This window comes from Cryptomeria japonica, chromosome 11 (genome assembly GCF_030272615.1).
Source record: "Cryptomeria japonica chromosome 11, Sugi_1.0, whole genome shotgun sequence".
Taxonomy (NCBI): Eukaryota; Viridiplantae; Streptophyta; class Pinopsida; order Cupressales; family Cupressaceae; genus Cryptomeria; species Cryptomeria japonica.
The window spans coordinates 653,684,288-653,701,598 of record NC_081415.1 but is presented as its reverse complement, the minus strand read 5'-3'; positions in this window follow the sequence as shown (position 1 = coordinate 653,701,598).

Below are 17,311 nucleotides of genomic sequence, written 5' to 3'. Positions count from 1 at the left end.
ACAATTTCAAGTGGGAGATCTTGTCATGGTGCACCTAAACAAAGAAAGGCTATAGCAAGGAGTGCCTAACAAGTTGCAAATGAGAAGGATAGGTCCATGTACCATTCTAGCCAAGTATGGAGAAAATGCATACATGGTGGATCTACCTAGTGACATAGGATTGTCATCGGTTTTCAACATAGCAAACTTAGTTGCATACAAGGGACCAATTCAAGGTTCATATTGCAAACACTCAGAGGTATCAGATGATGTGAACAACCTTCAGTTACTAGCCAAACCAAATCCAAAGGCCGAGAAGGTGTTGAGTTCAAGGATCACCAAGAAGACAAGGCATCAAGCCTATTGGGAGCACTTAATCAAATGGTAGGGTATGGATGATGCTAAAGCTACATGGGTTCTTGAAACAAAGTTTAAGAAGCTAGGCATTTATCAGAATCTGATTCCCAAGGAGGTGACATGATTTTCTTTTGTTTGGGAGAATGGTACAAGAGCACCTAGGACTTAGACTTTTTAGTTTTCTCAATTTTGGATTATACTAACCCTAGCCAAGTTAGTTAGTGAATAAGGAATCCAAGAGGGTCCAAGAGTTAGTATTTAGAGTCAAAGTAGGTCTAGGATTGAGTTCATTCTTCTTAGGTTTGCATTTTGTGCATAAATAGTGGTTTGAGTAGGTAGCTGACCTTCTTGATGGTCAAAAGTGTTAAAACTTGGTATAGGAATTAGGGAGGGTTAAATTAGTCTTAAAAATGTTTAAAAATTCATGAGTGATGACTTATAATAGGTCTCATAGGTTGAGAAGGCCAAAAAGTGAAAAAGTGCAAAGTTGCAAAAAGTTGTCATGATAACTTTTGAAAGTTGTCATGATAACTTTTGTCTTGGATTGGTTAGCGATGAAGTTAGGGACTGTCCAATGCCCTAGAAAGACTCCACACATGGGAGATTCTATAAGAACCCTCTCTTGCATGATTACCAAGGTTGGAGAATGTGTTTTGTAAGTTCAACAATCTGAAACTACTCATTTTCAGACTAGTTGGCAGCATTTTGGCTTGTTTTTACTCATTTTGTAATTGCAAATGGATTGAATCCATTGATCTAGAAATAGATTGAGTTTCTTTAGTGTGTTACAGTGTTGTTGGCTCCATTTAAAGCTTTGTAATTAGTTTACATTAGTGTTTTCTTGTTTTGGTTTGCACACAACCAGTTTTGGCTTGTATATAGCAGTTTTATGTAAAATGGTTGCCCCATGAATTCCACACGTGCTACCATCATAGCCTATTGGTACATGAAGGTAAACTACTTGTAAAATTTACATATGTAGGGATAAATCCTAGAGATGAGTTTCAATATGAATGTCACCTTTTTCTAAGCAAGTCCAGGAGCAACCCGACTAGAGGAAACAAGGTGAAATTGAAGTGCTAAGTGCAGGGGTGAATGCCAAACCACCATCTAAGATTTTGGAGGGGTCCATGAAGTTGGGATAGAGTTTCCAATGCAAGGAGAAGGCTTGAAAAAGTTATCTGATTCCCAAACCCCAACTTGACCAGTCACTGCTGGCTAGAAGGCCTAGAAACCCTTCAAAACCCTCATTTTGGGGTTAGCATATTGTACGGTGGAGTAAGGAGCCAAAACCACAAAAATCACTTGGGGTTAGGTGAAAAATTGAATAAAATCCAAACTTTCTAGGGGGTCTTTTGGACCATTTTCACTCAAGCCCTAAAAAACCAGATTTAGGAGGCCTAATAGGGCTAATTCCTTGTAGCCCTTTTCTAGGCAAATTATTGAAATCGGTAAGAAAGGCAATGGTTGCAAACCTCAAATGGACCCTAAAGGTATAAAAAACATGTTAGAAGACACCTCCACACCTTTGCAACAACTCACAATAGTAGGAGGTCAATTTGGCAAGTTGAAGCCAAGAAACCATAATTGAGCACATGGGAAGCATTGTAACTTGGTAGGGTTCCTAGCTAGAACACTTGAAGAAAACACCTTGGAATGATTAAGAAGAAAGCCCTATAAGAGATTGAGAAGGACTTGGAGGTCTAGAATGCAATTAGGCCTAGAGAGTTGGTGGAATTGAGCAACACCAACTAGGTGAACTGTTGAGAAAACTAGGTGAACCCCATCAAATATGGGGCAACCTGTTGCACTAAAGGAACTGCTATGCTATAAATTGAAACATAATAAGCCACCCAACTTGTTTGGTGCAAAACCTCTCGCTAAAGAGTGTCTTTCTCTGCCTTGACCTCAGCCAACTGTCGATCTCACTCTGCCTTGACCTCAGCCAGTTGTCGATCTCTTTGCCCTCATCTCAGTGAGCTGACGATCACGCTCAGCTCTGACCTCCGTAAGTTGTCAGTCCCACTCTATAAGTTGTGTCTAAGCCATTGTCAACTGTGACTACAAACCTTCTAATCTCTATCTCATAGACCATGTTGCAGTAGCTGCCCCCTGCTCCCTCATAAGCTCTTTGTCTCCATCTCCACCTCCATCTCCCCCTCCACCCTACTCATCCCTCCACTATCACACCTGTCTAGGAGCTACTCTCTCCTCCTCTCCTCCACCCTTCACTGCCCTAGCACCACTAGTTCCAACACCAATATCTCCAAGGGATCCACCCTCCCCTCTTTGTTGTTGTCTCCCCCCTACTAGTACTCTGTTGCTGCTAGCACCAAGATCACCACCTGCCCACCTAGGACCTGTCGCTCTCTATCCTTGTACCTATGCCTGTGTAGGGTCCTCATCCTCAACTTCTTCTATGAGAGGCACATGCTCAGCTGGATCCATAAATATAGGAAAGGGATGACTCTTAAACCAATCCCTATACTAGGGCAATACCCCCACATCTGCAATATCCTCCAGATAGTCCCATCAAAGTCACTGCAATCTGGCAAGCGCCTGCATGCTCAATGCGTACGACAACCTAGGGGCCCATCCTCATCTCTCCTCATCCCCATAATGTGCGTAGGTGGTGAACTCCTATGAAATCCCCTGAGGCCTACCATACTGCCTCATAACCTGAGATACAAAAAATCACTCAATAACCCTCACAGATTTGCCGATAAGAGGACGGGTCATGAACATATCTCTTTGTTGCGCTCTCCAGTCATCCCACAGCTCTAGACCCCTATACGGTCTCTATACAATAATGATCAGATCATCTAGTTGTCATCACCAATACTCTGTCTTTCCCAGATGGGGCTAAGAAACGTATCCAAAATATCTAAAAACAATCAGCTGGTGTGGATCTCTGACATCATCCACAATAGGTCTACAAACTGGGATATGCTCCCAGGTCCAAATCTGTAGAACCAACACTCCTACTCCCATGCTCTTCCCATCCCTATATGCAATCACATGCATCTCATGATACATGTGGGCTAACAAACATGATCCCCACCCTAATATCTCAGGATGATTTAGTAGTCTCTCCAGCATCCTGGCCTAGCCACATAAGAAGCCCTGTTGTCCCATATCCGGCATAATGAAACAACCAATGAACCCTGCCAATACACATGCCAATGGAAATTGCTCACTGTATCTAGTCATCATATCATCCCAGCTAATAGCCCGCGTAAGGATTTCCTCGTCATAAAAAATGTGTCTCAAGGCTAAGATACCAAGACGCTGAGCAGAATCATAGTCAACCTTATCCCCAACAAATGGAATCCTCTAAATCCTATAAACATCCTCTGGAGTAATAGTCATCTCTCCCACTCATAGATGAAAGGTGTTATGCTCTGAATGGAACCGCTGAACAAGTGCAGTAAGCATCTCGTGATTCACACGGATATCAGGCATATGTAAAAGGTGAGTAAAGCTGCACAAATCAATATGTGCTCAATCTCTATCAGATAACTCATGAACTAGCCTCATTGTAGGAGGATAGACACACCGAAATAGGACATGTGGAAATCAAACCTGCAAGAATCAAACAACAGAGCATCAGAAAGTCATTCAAATTTCACTACAAAACAAATTAAACATCACGCAAATCCAAATACGCAAAATGCCAAATTAAATTTTCATGTTCTGGTCCTTAAAAATGCTCACTATGTTTCATACGACATTTCACAAAGTAAGCAGAAACTCATACAAGTCAGGAATTCATGTAGCACGATAAAAGACTACCATATGATAAAACACATGCATTCACATGATAAAATGGTCTTTGAAGCATACTCTTGTACGATAGGTGGGATGACCCTAGACGACAAAACATATGGCATAATACGATAAATCACAAAAGAATAGTTTGTCGTATGAGAGACAGTGTCGTCTCGCATGACAAAACAACAATGACCGGCTTTGAACGAAATGAAAAAGAAAAAAAAATCAATCAAAATTCAAAATTGATGAAATGCAAAGGCTTAAAATTAGTCACTTACCGTTGGCTCGTAGTTCCACAGTTTGTTGTGACATCTTTGGTGATCGAATTGATGCCCCTAGATCAGAATGACCATTTTTTCTTCGCAGAAGGCTTTTCAAATTTCAAACTTGGAGAGGTTAAAATGAATTGAAAATGACACTTGGACCCCTTATATAGCCAAAAACCTAATTTTTCAACTTGCTCCGGTGGACATGAAAATTGTACCCTTAGCTAATTTGCCCACCCTGATTACATTTTCAAGATTGAAATCAAAATCTGAGATCATTATTCTAGTTAATTTTGCACAACTACGACCACTTAGCGCTTTCATCACATTCTCATTTTTTTCTTTGATTTGCACTTAATTTCACATCAATCATCGCTAAATCTTCAAATGATCATCTGATTCAATCTTTGTGCTCAAGTAATTATGATCGCCAACAACTACCTAAAATCATGTACCGTCGCTATCTTTCAATTTTTCTCCTGAGGGGGCATACTCATGACCTCACATCTTCAATGTCGAGAAAATTTTCAAATCTTCATCAAAAGTTGTGCAAAAATATTTTCAACTAAAGAAAATCAAACAAATTCTTATCGCTAGGGGCATCTCAGCTTCATCAACCATATCAAGTTGAGATTTCTCAATTATCTGAATCAAATCAATCGCTAGGGGAATATCAGTTTCATCACTTCAATTCAAGCTGATATTGCCTTCATCTGAATCAGTCTCTTAACGTTAATCAGTTTCATCACTTTTCATCAAGCTGATTATTCATTTAAACTCAATCAAAAGTTTAAAGAGTATCTTTGATCACACGCTCAATCTAAGCAGGTATTCAATTTTATCGCATCAAATCAAGCTGGACATTTTATCTTCGCTCATTGTGTCTTGATCCATCAAGTTCAAGATCAATTTTATCTTCGCTCACTATGTCTAGTTCAATCAAGTTCTAGATCAGTAAAATCCGCTTCTTGATCAATCAAGTTCAAGTTTGGTATCTTTGCTCTTCATCGGTCCTAGTTCAATCAAGTTCAGGATCAGTATCACTTTAATCAACTCTATTCAGTTTCATCGCTTCAAAATAAGGTAAACACCTTGATCTTCATCTGGTTCGTGATCAATCAAGTTCAGAACTAGTATTTCCTAGACATCAACTATTGTTTGAACCAACACGCTGCTTGCACATTAATTCAAAGAGGGGAAAATGTAATACCCTTAAAATGGTCACCAAAACCATGGGCCCCTAATCATGACAACATCTCCAACGTCCTAACCAAAGGCAATTAAATCAACTTTGAGCACACAATTAATTAATTCTTCAATCATTAAATGTCACATGGCAAGTGAATTATTCTATATTAATTACATATTTATTTAATTAATTAAATCATTCCAAGAAAATCATTTTGATCAATTATCCTATTTAATTTATTAAATATATTAGCATATTTAATTAATTAATAAATTTGCCATTTAATCATAAAAAATAAATTAATTTATTACAAAAGAGGAATTAATCACAAAGCAAGAGTTAAATTAAAAATAAAATAAAAGAATTGAAATGAGAGAGAAATCAAACTTGAGATATTATTTCTTCTTCTAAATTGGGAACTTGAAATTAGAAAAACAATTAAAATGAATTATTAATCATTCTCTAAAATTGGAACTCAAAAGCTTTTAAGAAAAGAAGTTCAGTTGCATTGAAAATACTCTTTTCTTGAATAAATCAAATAATCGCATGGAATTACCTACTTTTATCTAAAGTGCATGGAATTAATTGAATTTTATCTCCAATGCAAACTCAAACTTATAATTTGAATGCATTTCAATCAAACTATAATTGGAATCTATCTCAAGGTTAACTTAATATGATCTCTCAATTATTTCCATTATCCTAAATTGTGCTTCTTCTTGAATAATCTCAACTACTCATTGCTAATTGATCTTGACCGTTGGTCTCTCTTGTGATTTTCTATAAATTCAGCCTTCATCTCTCATTCAAAACACCCTGGAGATTTATTGTTATATATTATACAGTTTTTGCTTTGGAGTCATTGAAGATATTGTGCTTGCTTTTTGAGATTATTGCATCTTAGTTTAGCTTTTTGCATATTTATTTCAATTATGATTGCTTGAATTCATATAGTTTACTATTCATCCATCTAGCATAATCTTGCATCCATTTAGCTTAATATCATGCTCATATAGATTACATCCTTCATCTTGGTCTAGTCTAGTCACTGGTATTGCTTATACAAATCTGAGAGCAAGTCTATACTCGCATCTTTAAGAAGGCAATTTGTCAATTTGTTATGGTTTTATTATTCATGCTTATATCTGTCTAGCCATACATGCAATGACTTAATTGAAGTGTTGTGTCTTACAACTTGCAGATACTTATTCTACTTTTCACACACACAACATGCAACAACATGGAAGGCTCCAAAATATTATTTAATACAAATAATATTTAATTATCACATGCTAGGCCTCCAACTAGAGAAAATATAACCAAGTTCCATTTTAGAACTTTATATTTATCTCCAAGTCTATCCAAGTGGTCAAATTGGTCCAATAAAGAATATTTCCAAATCCTACCAAGTGCAAGGTCCAAGGAATTGCCACATGTCACCTAGGAACTCATTTGAGAAGCTTCTCAATATTTCTTCTCTAAAAAAGTGTACCCATGTGACAAGTGCCACAATTCCACTCTCTATTCAATGCATATTGCAACCCAACTTGCTATAGGGCCCTGCAATGTAACTTTAAATTTTTGAAACACATTATATCATTTAATAAATAAAATTAGGAACTTAGGGACCAATAAATTAATTAATATCTTGGGGCTATCTATAGTTGACATACCTTAATCCCAAAATTCTCCCACTTGTCAAAGACCTTGCAGAGTCACTGTATCCTAGCTTAGGCCCCAAGGTCCATCAAACCAACACATTGTTTGAACTTCTTTGTGCTCACTAGCTTAGTCAATGTATCAGAAAAATTCACCAAAGTGTCAACCTTTTCCAACTTCACCTTTCCATCTTCCACCATATCTCGAACAAAATGAAATTGCACATCAATTCGCTTTGTTCTGGCATGGAAAGTAGGATTCATTACCAAAAAAATGGCACTCTAGCTATCACAATAGATAGTAGCTTGTCTTGCATCAACAATGTCTAAATATAGTCTCTTAAGCCAAATGTCTTATTTGCAAGCATGAGTAGTTTCCATGTACTCTACTTTAGTAGTGGACAAAACAAGCACAAATTGTTCCTTACTCATCCAACTTATTGCACCACAAAACATCGTGAAAACATATCCACTGTTGGATCTTCTGCTCTCAATGTCACCTGCCCAATCAAAATCCACATATCCATCGATACTCAAATAATGTTGAGGTGTAGTAGGATTACAAAGGAAATGTAGGGAATAATTTAACATACCTCACAAATACCTGAACACTCTCTTCATCACATCCCAATTTTTCTATGTATGATTAGCAATAAACTGTTGGCAAACGCACACTCCAATGATAAATTGTAGGTGATTGAAGGTTTTGTCGTTGATCGAAACCTTACAATCATATGACATCAACAGGCATCGACACCGGCAGAGTCTACACCAGCATACAAGTTCACTGACACCCAAAAAGAAAGATTACTGGCACCATGGCCAACAAGAATTTTATATAAATGTATTTTGTATTTAATTGTAAAAACTTTTGTAAACTGACTTGGCAGATTGCAATATGACTCATATAAGTATGAGATCATAGTAGATCATTTAGGATGTGATGTATGGAAGTATTAATGTAGACCTAATATGTGAATTGTAAGGCATATATTGGATAAGGGTTTATGTATATTGCAAAGCTTAAACCGGTACTAAATTCGGCATCGTAGATGTTGATCTAAGCAGTACAAGACATTGGATTTGTATAATCCATTTTTGTAAGTCAGTGTGACTTCTTTTGAAACTGAGCAGTGAGCTCTAGGCACTTGGCCTTCCTGCATGTGTAGGCCCCTATTGTAAACAGTAATATTCCCTTATTGGCCAGTAAGCAAATATTATGGGTCACAAATCCCACCGAGGTTTTTCCCACATCGGGTTTCCTCATTAAAATATTGTGTTATGGTGTGTCTTTCATGTTGTGATTGTTATTCTTATTTACTGCATTAATTTTGGTTTACCGGTACATAGTTTTGAATTGCTTCTCATGTTATAATTGAGAAAGTTCACTTACCGGTTAGATACTGATTCACCCCCCCCTCTCAGTATCTTTAGGAATCCTAACAATTGGTATCAGACCCTGGTCCTCTATTTTCAAAAGCTTAACAGCTTGAGGAAGATCTGGACATCGGTAGAGATGGAAAACTTGAGAAAGCAATTGGAAACAGCTCTTTCAGACTATGATGCAGAAAAAGTAAAGAATATCAAACTTGAAGCTGATCTAAAGGCTGCACAGGATATTATTCAAGGACTTCAAGAAAATATCACTATTGCAAGGAATAAAAAAAGAGAACTTTGTGAAAATATGCAGAATAATGATGATGAAAAAGAAACTCTTAATGATCTAGTAAACAAGCTGAGACAAGAAAATGGTACAATGAAGAATGAGATGCAAGATATGACTATGAGATTTTATAAAGAAACTGAAAATCGGAAGAAGAATGAAGAGGACTTGGTTAGAAGATTGAATGATGCTGGAAATGAAAACACAAGACTTGGTCATGAAAATGATATGTTGAAGACAGACTTAATGCATACACAAAATGACACAAATGAACTCGTAAGACAGAAAGGAATCTTGGAGAGTGAACTGGCTACTACAAATCAACACAAGGAGAAATTCAAGAAAAGTTTAGAAGAACTTGTTGACATGCTGAAAAATCAAAAACCTAATGGTGATACTAATGGCCTTGGCTTTGAAGTTGGTGAAAGCTCTGATACTGCAAACAATCATGATCACAACAAACTAGTAAGACAACCTAATGCTTAAAAATTTAATGGGAAATGCTTTAACTGTAACAAGTATGGTCATAGAGAAAATCAGTGTAGATCTAGAAATTATCAGAACACTAATGCACCCACTGGTCAATGTTCTAAATGCAATAAAGTTGGTCATAATTCAGAAGCAGAATGAATGTAAGATGTTATGTTTGTGGAAGATTTGGACATTTATCTACTTAATGAAAAACACATACCGACATAGGATATGGGAAACCTATTAAGAAAAACAATGTGACTTGTTATGCTTGTAACAAGATTGGACATATTGCAAAATTTTGTAGAAGCAAGACATTACTGGAAAATAACAAAGGACCCAGCCTAAAAGGTAAAGAAAAAGTTGAAGAGGTAAAGAAAGAATTCTCAAAGCAATGGATCAGAAAGTCAGATCAGAATGTTGATGGGAATACTCCTCCACCGGCAGAACAGAGTATCACTCCACTGGCAGGAGACTCTTTATCTAACTGAAGGAAAATCCTTTGGGGGTTTAGCAACAAATTGGAAAACATGCTAATATACCCTCGGTTGATGGTGAGAAGTTAAATTACTTCTTTACCGGAAGATGAGTTAAGTTGTGAATTAACCGACAAGCATTAAATGTGGTAGTTGGAGAAAACAACATTATAAAGTAAGTGTTTTGGCTCTTTTTTCCATTCACTAAACATTCAAATCTCCCGAGAGCGCGAAAAATTCTGAGCAAGGGCATCCATAGCGAGAAGGAAGCAAATCATTCAAGAACACATACCTAAAGGCATATTAAGGTATTTATAACCATGGTATCCTCCTCTGTTCCTAAGTTCATTGCAAACCCTATTATTGTAGAAGAATTTAAACGCCCTAGACCCATATTTAAGATCATTCTCGACATTGCAAAGAAAGATGATACCCTAGGGGCATTCTTTCAAATTCCTAAAAGAGTAGTATATGCTGAAGTCCCTAGAATGTACATACATTGTCACATAGAAGAACTAGGAGATGAAGAAATCAAGAATATGTATCAGACTGTTTTATGTGATGAATCTGGAAACATCAAACCGGAACATAAGATAGTGGAAACCCTAGGTTTTACTGAAATCCTTAGTATCCTGGATTTTCCCAAGGATGTTATAAGGATTGTGCTAAGCAGAGTGCATGGATAATTCTTTTGGTTAGATTCAATTCATAAGATCATGAAAGAGGTAGTTAGGGCAGTGAAAGGCTTACCCTCCACTAGTAGTAGGCCTAACAAAACTAAGAAGGTCTCTAATGACACTGTAAAGACCCTAACCAGTGCAACTTTCAACAAGAGATCACTTAGAGTCAATGATGTTAAAGATGTATATATCAAATTCATTAGCATGGTACTTGGCTACAAAGCTACTCATACAAACAGACTAAACTCAGTCTCTAGCTTATGTATTAAAAGTGCTTATGACCTAGTGAACAACAATGCTAATATTGACATCTGTGAATGGCTGAAAGATGAACTAATAGAAAACCTAAAGAAAATCAAAGGTGACATGATGATATTGTATGTTGTCACTAATGTCAATATGCTGAAGTATGAACCGATATATTGTAGTAAGCAAATTGGCAAGAGAACTGGTCTGATATTGTGAACCAGTATGATGATGTAAACCAATATATGTGAAAAAGTGAAGCGGTATGTTTGTTCAAAGTGAACCAGTATGTTGATATGGGAACCGGTATATGGAAGTTTTGTATCGAGGTTTCATTTGGCATGACTATCGGTTGGTAGTTTCAACTTCAGGGTTTCCGATTGATGCATTCCAAGCCTGTGTGACTCAATCGATGACATCTTGTGATGAGTTAGCATTATAATGAAGATCAGATAGTGTTGCCACATGAGCCTTGTGCGCGTGAAGGATTTACTTGAGGATCTTTCATGGAGATTGATCTTATCTACCTCAAGAATGCGTGAAGTCTTTGTAAATGGTGGAGAACGCGTGATGGGTTATCAACTTCCTGAAGCGGCAAAGAATGAACATTGGAGAACGTCTTGAGATCTGTTCAAGGCTATTGTATTCAATGTGTGGGAAGCTGAGTGATACTTCATTACTCCATAGCTTGCACCAAGAAGTCCTCTGTGTGTGTGTGGACAAGTTTTTTTTGGAATATTTTCATATATTGAGTTCTATCGACCCGCTTTCCTGCATACATAATGTAGTATGATTAATGATCAGGATTGAACCGATTGAAATGTAAAACCTAAATGTTTAGGGTTTGGGTTTATACTACCGACCTATCTATTTCCTATAAGGTCGATGATGTTTTTCATTTTGAGGGTGTTGGCAAATGTTATGTGTGTATCCTAGTGAAGAGATACTTGATTCTTGCCATACCAGAGAAGTATGTTGATACCTGCAGAGTATGATTGCAGAAGAAAAGGAGCTAAAGTGGATCTGCCTTGGCATTGAGTGTTGTTATTAGATCAGTGTATTACCTATTGACTTCTAACCATTTCAGCAGTTGGAAAATCCCTTAACCGAGTAGCTTTAATAGGCTTTTGTGTAAATCCTTTAACAAGGTGACTCAATTCAATGAGTTCTTCAAATCCTCTTGCGAGGTAACCTTTAACTGGGTATTTAGCCATCCCTTAACTGGGTGATCCCTAGCAGGATCGGTTCCTAGCAGAACCTATTGTAAAAGTCTCTAACCGGACTAGGCTCTTAACAGACTGGACTTTAAAAGAGTTCAAGAATATCTTGTGGGTATTCATCCCCACCGTGGCTTTTACCAGTTGGGTTTCCACGTGAAAAATTAGTGTGTCATGTGTGATGCCTTTCATGTGATGGTTTAGTGTTTTATGTCAAAGTGGTAAAACATGTTGAGCTAGAAGTCACTATATTTTTGATGATAGATTACTTGTTTATGCATAAGGGTGAAGTGGAAATGAGTTATTAGATCATGTGAAAAGATAAGAGTTACCTTTTTATGTCTTTCACCTTCTCACAATGTTTTACCGGTAGTAATCTTATTTAGACCGGTGTTATTGCTTGCCAGTCAAGTGTAGTGTTTGCAGTCAAACCAGTTCAGGGAAAGTGTTTTTGTCTATACTAATTCACCCCCCCCCCTCTTAGTACCAGTTTGGTACTAACTATTTATCATTTATTCATTAATTGGTATCAGAGCGTCCTCCAGGTCGTCTGTGTTGTAAGCTTAACCACTTGAGGAAAAGATCCTACTCTAATGATGAAGAGGGAAGGTCCAAAGTTCAACAAAGATAACTTTAAAATATGGAAGGACAGAATGAAAATATACATCAGAAGCATGGGTGCTCAACATTGGAGCTATGTTGAGAATTCTTACATTATCCCTACCGGTACTCTCACCGATGACCAAAAAAGAGAGATTCGGGAGAATGGGCAAGTCATGGAAGCCCTAGTCAGTAGTCTATCTGACATTGAGTTTATTGATGTTCAAGATAAAGATAATCCCAAAGAAGTATGGGATGCTCTGGAGAATATCTATGGCGGTGATGAGCATGTGAAACAAGCTAAGGAAGAGAGCCATAGGGGAAAGTTTGAAGACATGCAGATGGTTGAAAGAGAGACCATTCGACAATATGGAATAAGAATCAAAACTATTGTTGGAGACATCAAGAGTGCAGAAGGTAAAATAGATGATTCCACAATTGTTAGTAAAGTTGTGAGATCCTTATTACCGGTCTATGCAATAAGGGTTGTTGCTATTTAGGAGTTGAGGTCTATAGACAAGACAAAGGTATCTCTAAACTCCATTATTGCAAAGTTGACCGCATATGGGGTAAATAATTATGATGGCATTATTCAGAAGACTAAATCAGCCTTTAGAGCATTTGTTGCACCATCTAGAAAGGGAAAAGAAGCAAGTACCAGTTGTGAACCAAGACAAAGTAGAGAAATGGATGATGAGGAGATCCTGATGGTATTTGAAGCTCTTCTTGCCAAGAGACTTCCTAAGGGAACTAGTAAATACAGAGGTAAGCTCCCTTTGAAGTGCTTTTCTTGCAATAGGATAGGACACATTGCTATAAACTGTCCTAATGGTGATAATAAGGACAAACTAGAGAAGTTTGAGAAGTTCAAAGGAGGAAAAAGGAGAAACTATTTTGTAGCAGTTGATGAAGGTGTCACTGATGAGGAATCAGAAGATGAAGAAAGTGAAGACATTGTGTTTGTAGTAGTCAAGAAAGATGTGTTAGACAAGAAGTTTCTTGTCTCCCACTTTGATAACTCCAATGAGAGGATTATTGACAGTGGTTGTTCTCACCATATGACTGGTGACCGGAGTAAGTTTCTATCTCTGGAAGAGTATGATGGTGGTGTGGTTCATTTTGGTAATGATGCACCATGTATGGTAAAAGGTAGAGGGTCCATCTCTCTGAATGGAAAAAGCAGTGCTGATAATGTGTACTGGGTAGAAGGTCTCAGACACAACCTTTTGAGTATTGCCTAGCTGAATGATAATGGACTCACTCTGGAATTCAAAGATGGAGTGTGCAAAATCAAAGGAAAGAATGGTGAACTAATGGCCACTGATATGCAGACCAAAGGTAACCTATTTCAGCTGAATGCAAATATCAGTACATGTCTAATGGCTGAGTTTGATGATAGATGGATATGGCATAGGAGACTCTACCATGTAAACTTTGATAATATTATGAAGGCCAGTAAGATCAAGGTAGTTAGAGGATTGCCTATGCTAAGCAAACCGGAGAATCCTTTGTGCAGAGAGTGTCAACTGGGGAAAATGTCTTCCTCAACCTTCAAAGGTAAATCTTTCACTGCAAACAATTTACTTGATCTTGTGCATACTGATTTGTGTGGTCCTATAAAAACTAGGAGTGTGCAAGGAGATAGGTATTTTATGATTCTTACTGATGATTGCTCAAGAATGATGTGGGTCACATTCTTGAAAGACAAGTATGAAGCTTTTGGAAAATTCAAATCCTTCAGAGCACTGGTTGAAAAAGAAAGCGGTAAGAGGATTAAGTGCCTAAGAACTAATCAAGGAGGAGAATTCACTTCCGGTGAATTCAATAAGTACTATGAAGAGAATGACATCAAGAGGCAACTATCTGCCCCCCAGACTCCACAACAAAATGGCCTAGCAGAGAGGAACAATCGGACTGTAGTTGAAGCAACCAGAACTATGTTGATCCAAGGGAAGGTTGCTCACACTTTTTGGAGAGAAGCAATGAGCACTGCAGTCTACACAATGAACCAGGTACTCATCAAGAAAGGTAAGGATAAAACTCCTTATGAGTATTGGACTGGTAAGACACCAGTGGTAAGCTAATTTAGAGTGTTTGGTAGCAAATGTTATATCAAGAGGAGTGAACATCAGAGCAAGTTTGATGCAAAATGTGATGAAGGAATATTCCTAGGATATTCCACCAAGAGTAAAGCTCTTAAGTGTTTCAACAATAGGACTCAGAGAATTGTTGAAAGTATCAATGTTAGAGTTGATGAAACCTTTGAGAAACCTGAGGAAACTAACAATGAGCAAGTAGGAGAGGAACCGGTAGTAACCTTCTGGGAACCGGTTGCAAAATAGCCTAGCACCAGTAACAGTGCTCCTACACTAGTAGATGTTGATGCTGATGAAGATGAGGATGAAGAAGAAAAGCAAGAGGAAACAACTAAGATCATTCCTAGGTATGTAAAGTTGAATCATGATCCAAAGTAGATCATAGAAGACAAGGATGCAGGAATTCTTACAAGAAGAAAGGTCAGAGAAAATTCTTGCATGATCTCTAAATTTGAGCCTAAAACATTTAAAGAGGCACATAAAGATGAAGACTGAATCAAGGCAATGGAAGAGGAACTTGAACAGATAGAAAAGAATGGTACATGGTCTTTGGTACCCAGACCTGAGCATAAAAATGTCATAGGCACCAAATGGGTTTTCAAAAATACGCTGAATAAAGATGGCACAGTGGTAAAAAACAAAGCCATACTGGTGTGTAAAGGATATACTCAAGAAGAAGGAGAAGACTATGGAGAAACCTTTTCTCCAGTAGCCAGATTGGAAGGCGTTTGTATGCTTCTTGCATATGCAACCTTCAAGGGATTCAAAGTATATCAAATGGATGTAAAATCTGCATTCCTAAATGGAATACTTGAAGAGGAGGTGTATATAGAGCAACTAGATGGGTTTGCCCTATCAGAAGACAATGACATGGTGTGTAGGCTACATAAATCCATGTATGGATTGAAGCAGACACCTAGAGAATGGTATGAACGCTTACACTCCCATCTTGTGAAGATTGGATTTGAGAGAACAAGTGAAGATAGCAATATCTATCTGAAGTCAGAAGGAGATCAGATTCTAATCTGTGAGGTATTTGTTGATGACATAATTTTTGGTGGAGATGACAAGATGAGTCATGATTTTGTAGATGAGATGAAAAAGGAATTTGAGATGTCCCTTATAGGGGATATTAAGTTCTTCATTGGACTACATATTCAACAAATGAAAGATGGAATCTTTATCACTCAGTCCAAGTATGTCAAAGAGGTGTTGAAGACCTTTAGCATGGAAGATAGCAAACTGGTTGGCACACTGATGGTGATCGGTTGTAAACTACCAAAGGAGGATGACTCAGCATTGGTGAATGAGATGGAATACCGATCAATGATTGGTAGGTTGCACTATGTAGTACATAGCAGACCGGACATTGCACATGCAGTAGGCATTACTGCACGGTTCTAGAAAAGTCCAAGAGAATCCCACTTGGTAGCAGTCAAGCGGATTCTTAGATATCTAAAGGGAACTATTGATTATGGATTATGGTATCCATATAGTAATGATTTCAACCTGAAAGTGTTTATAGATGCTGATTGGGCTGGTAATGTGGATGACCGAAAAAGCACAACCGGTGGTGCATTCTTTCTTGGTGGAAGATTGGTCTCATGGATGAGTAAGAAGAAGAGTTGTATCTCTCAGTCTATAGCAGAAGCAGAATATGTTGCAGTATTTATGAATTGCACCTAGACAATCTGGATGAAGCATGTATTAAGTGGCTTAAAAGTTCCTGTATCTGAACTGGTAAGTATATTTTGTGACAACACAAGTACAATTAACATTTCCAAGAATTTGGTTTTACATGCTAGAACCAAGCACTTCGAGCTCAAGTATCATTTCTTGAGGGAGAAGGTTCAAAACAAAGAGGTTGTACTGGAACATGTTTCTAATAAGGAGCAGTTAGAAGACATACTCACCAAGCCTCTACCAAAGGCTACATTTACCTATTTAAGAGGTGCATTAGGGGTACTTTCCCTTCAAGAGGTGAACTAAAGGTGTGTGCTCCACATCAGTCAAGTATTGCATTGATAAATCTTTTTCAGGATTGGTGTGTTGAATGATGCTACTCCTTAGGGGGAACAACATAGTGGGACATAGTTGTTTGTGCCTCCACTTTGGCATTGTTGTCAAAGGGGGAGAAGATGTGAAGCAGAGAAGATATCTACAGTGTTGGAATGAGAAGATGTGAAGCAGAAGCAGAAAGATATCTTTGTATATTTCCATCAATACCAAAGGGGGAGATTTTTGGCATATGTGTAGAGCATGGTGACATGAAGATATTGTATGTTGTCATTGATGTCAATATGCTGAGGTATGAACTAGTATGTTGTAGTAAGCAAACTGGAAAGAGAACTAGTATGATATTGTGAACCGATATATGTGAGAACCGGTATGATGATGTAAACCGATATATGTGAAAAAGTGAACCGGTATGTTTGTTCAAAGTGAACCGGTATGTTGGTATGAGAACTGATATATGGAAGTTTTGTATCAAGGTTTCATTTGGCATGACTACCAATTGGTAGTCTCAACTTCAGGGTTTCCGGTTGATGCATTCCAAACCTATGTGACTCGACCGATGACATCTTGTGATGAGTTAGCATTATAATGAAGATCAGATAGTGTTGCCATGTCAGCCTTGTGTG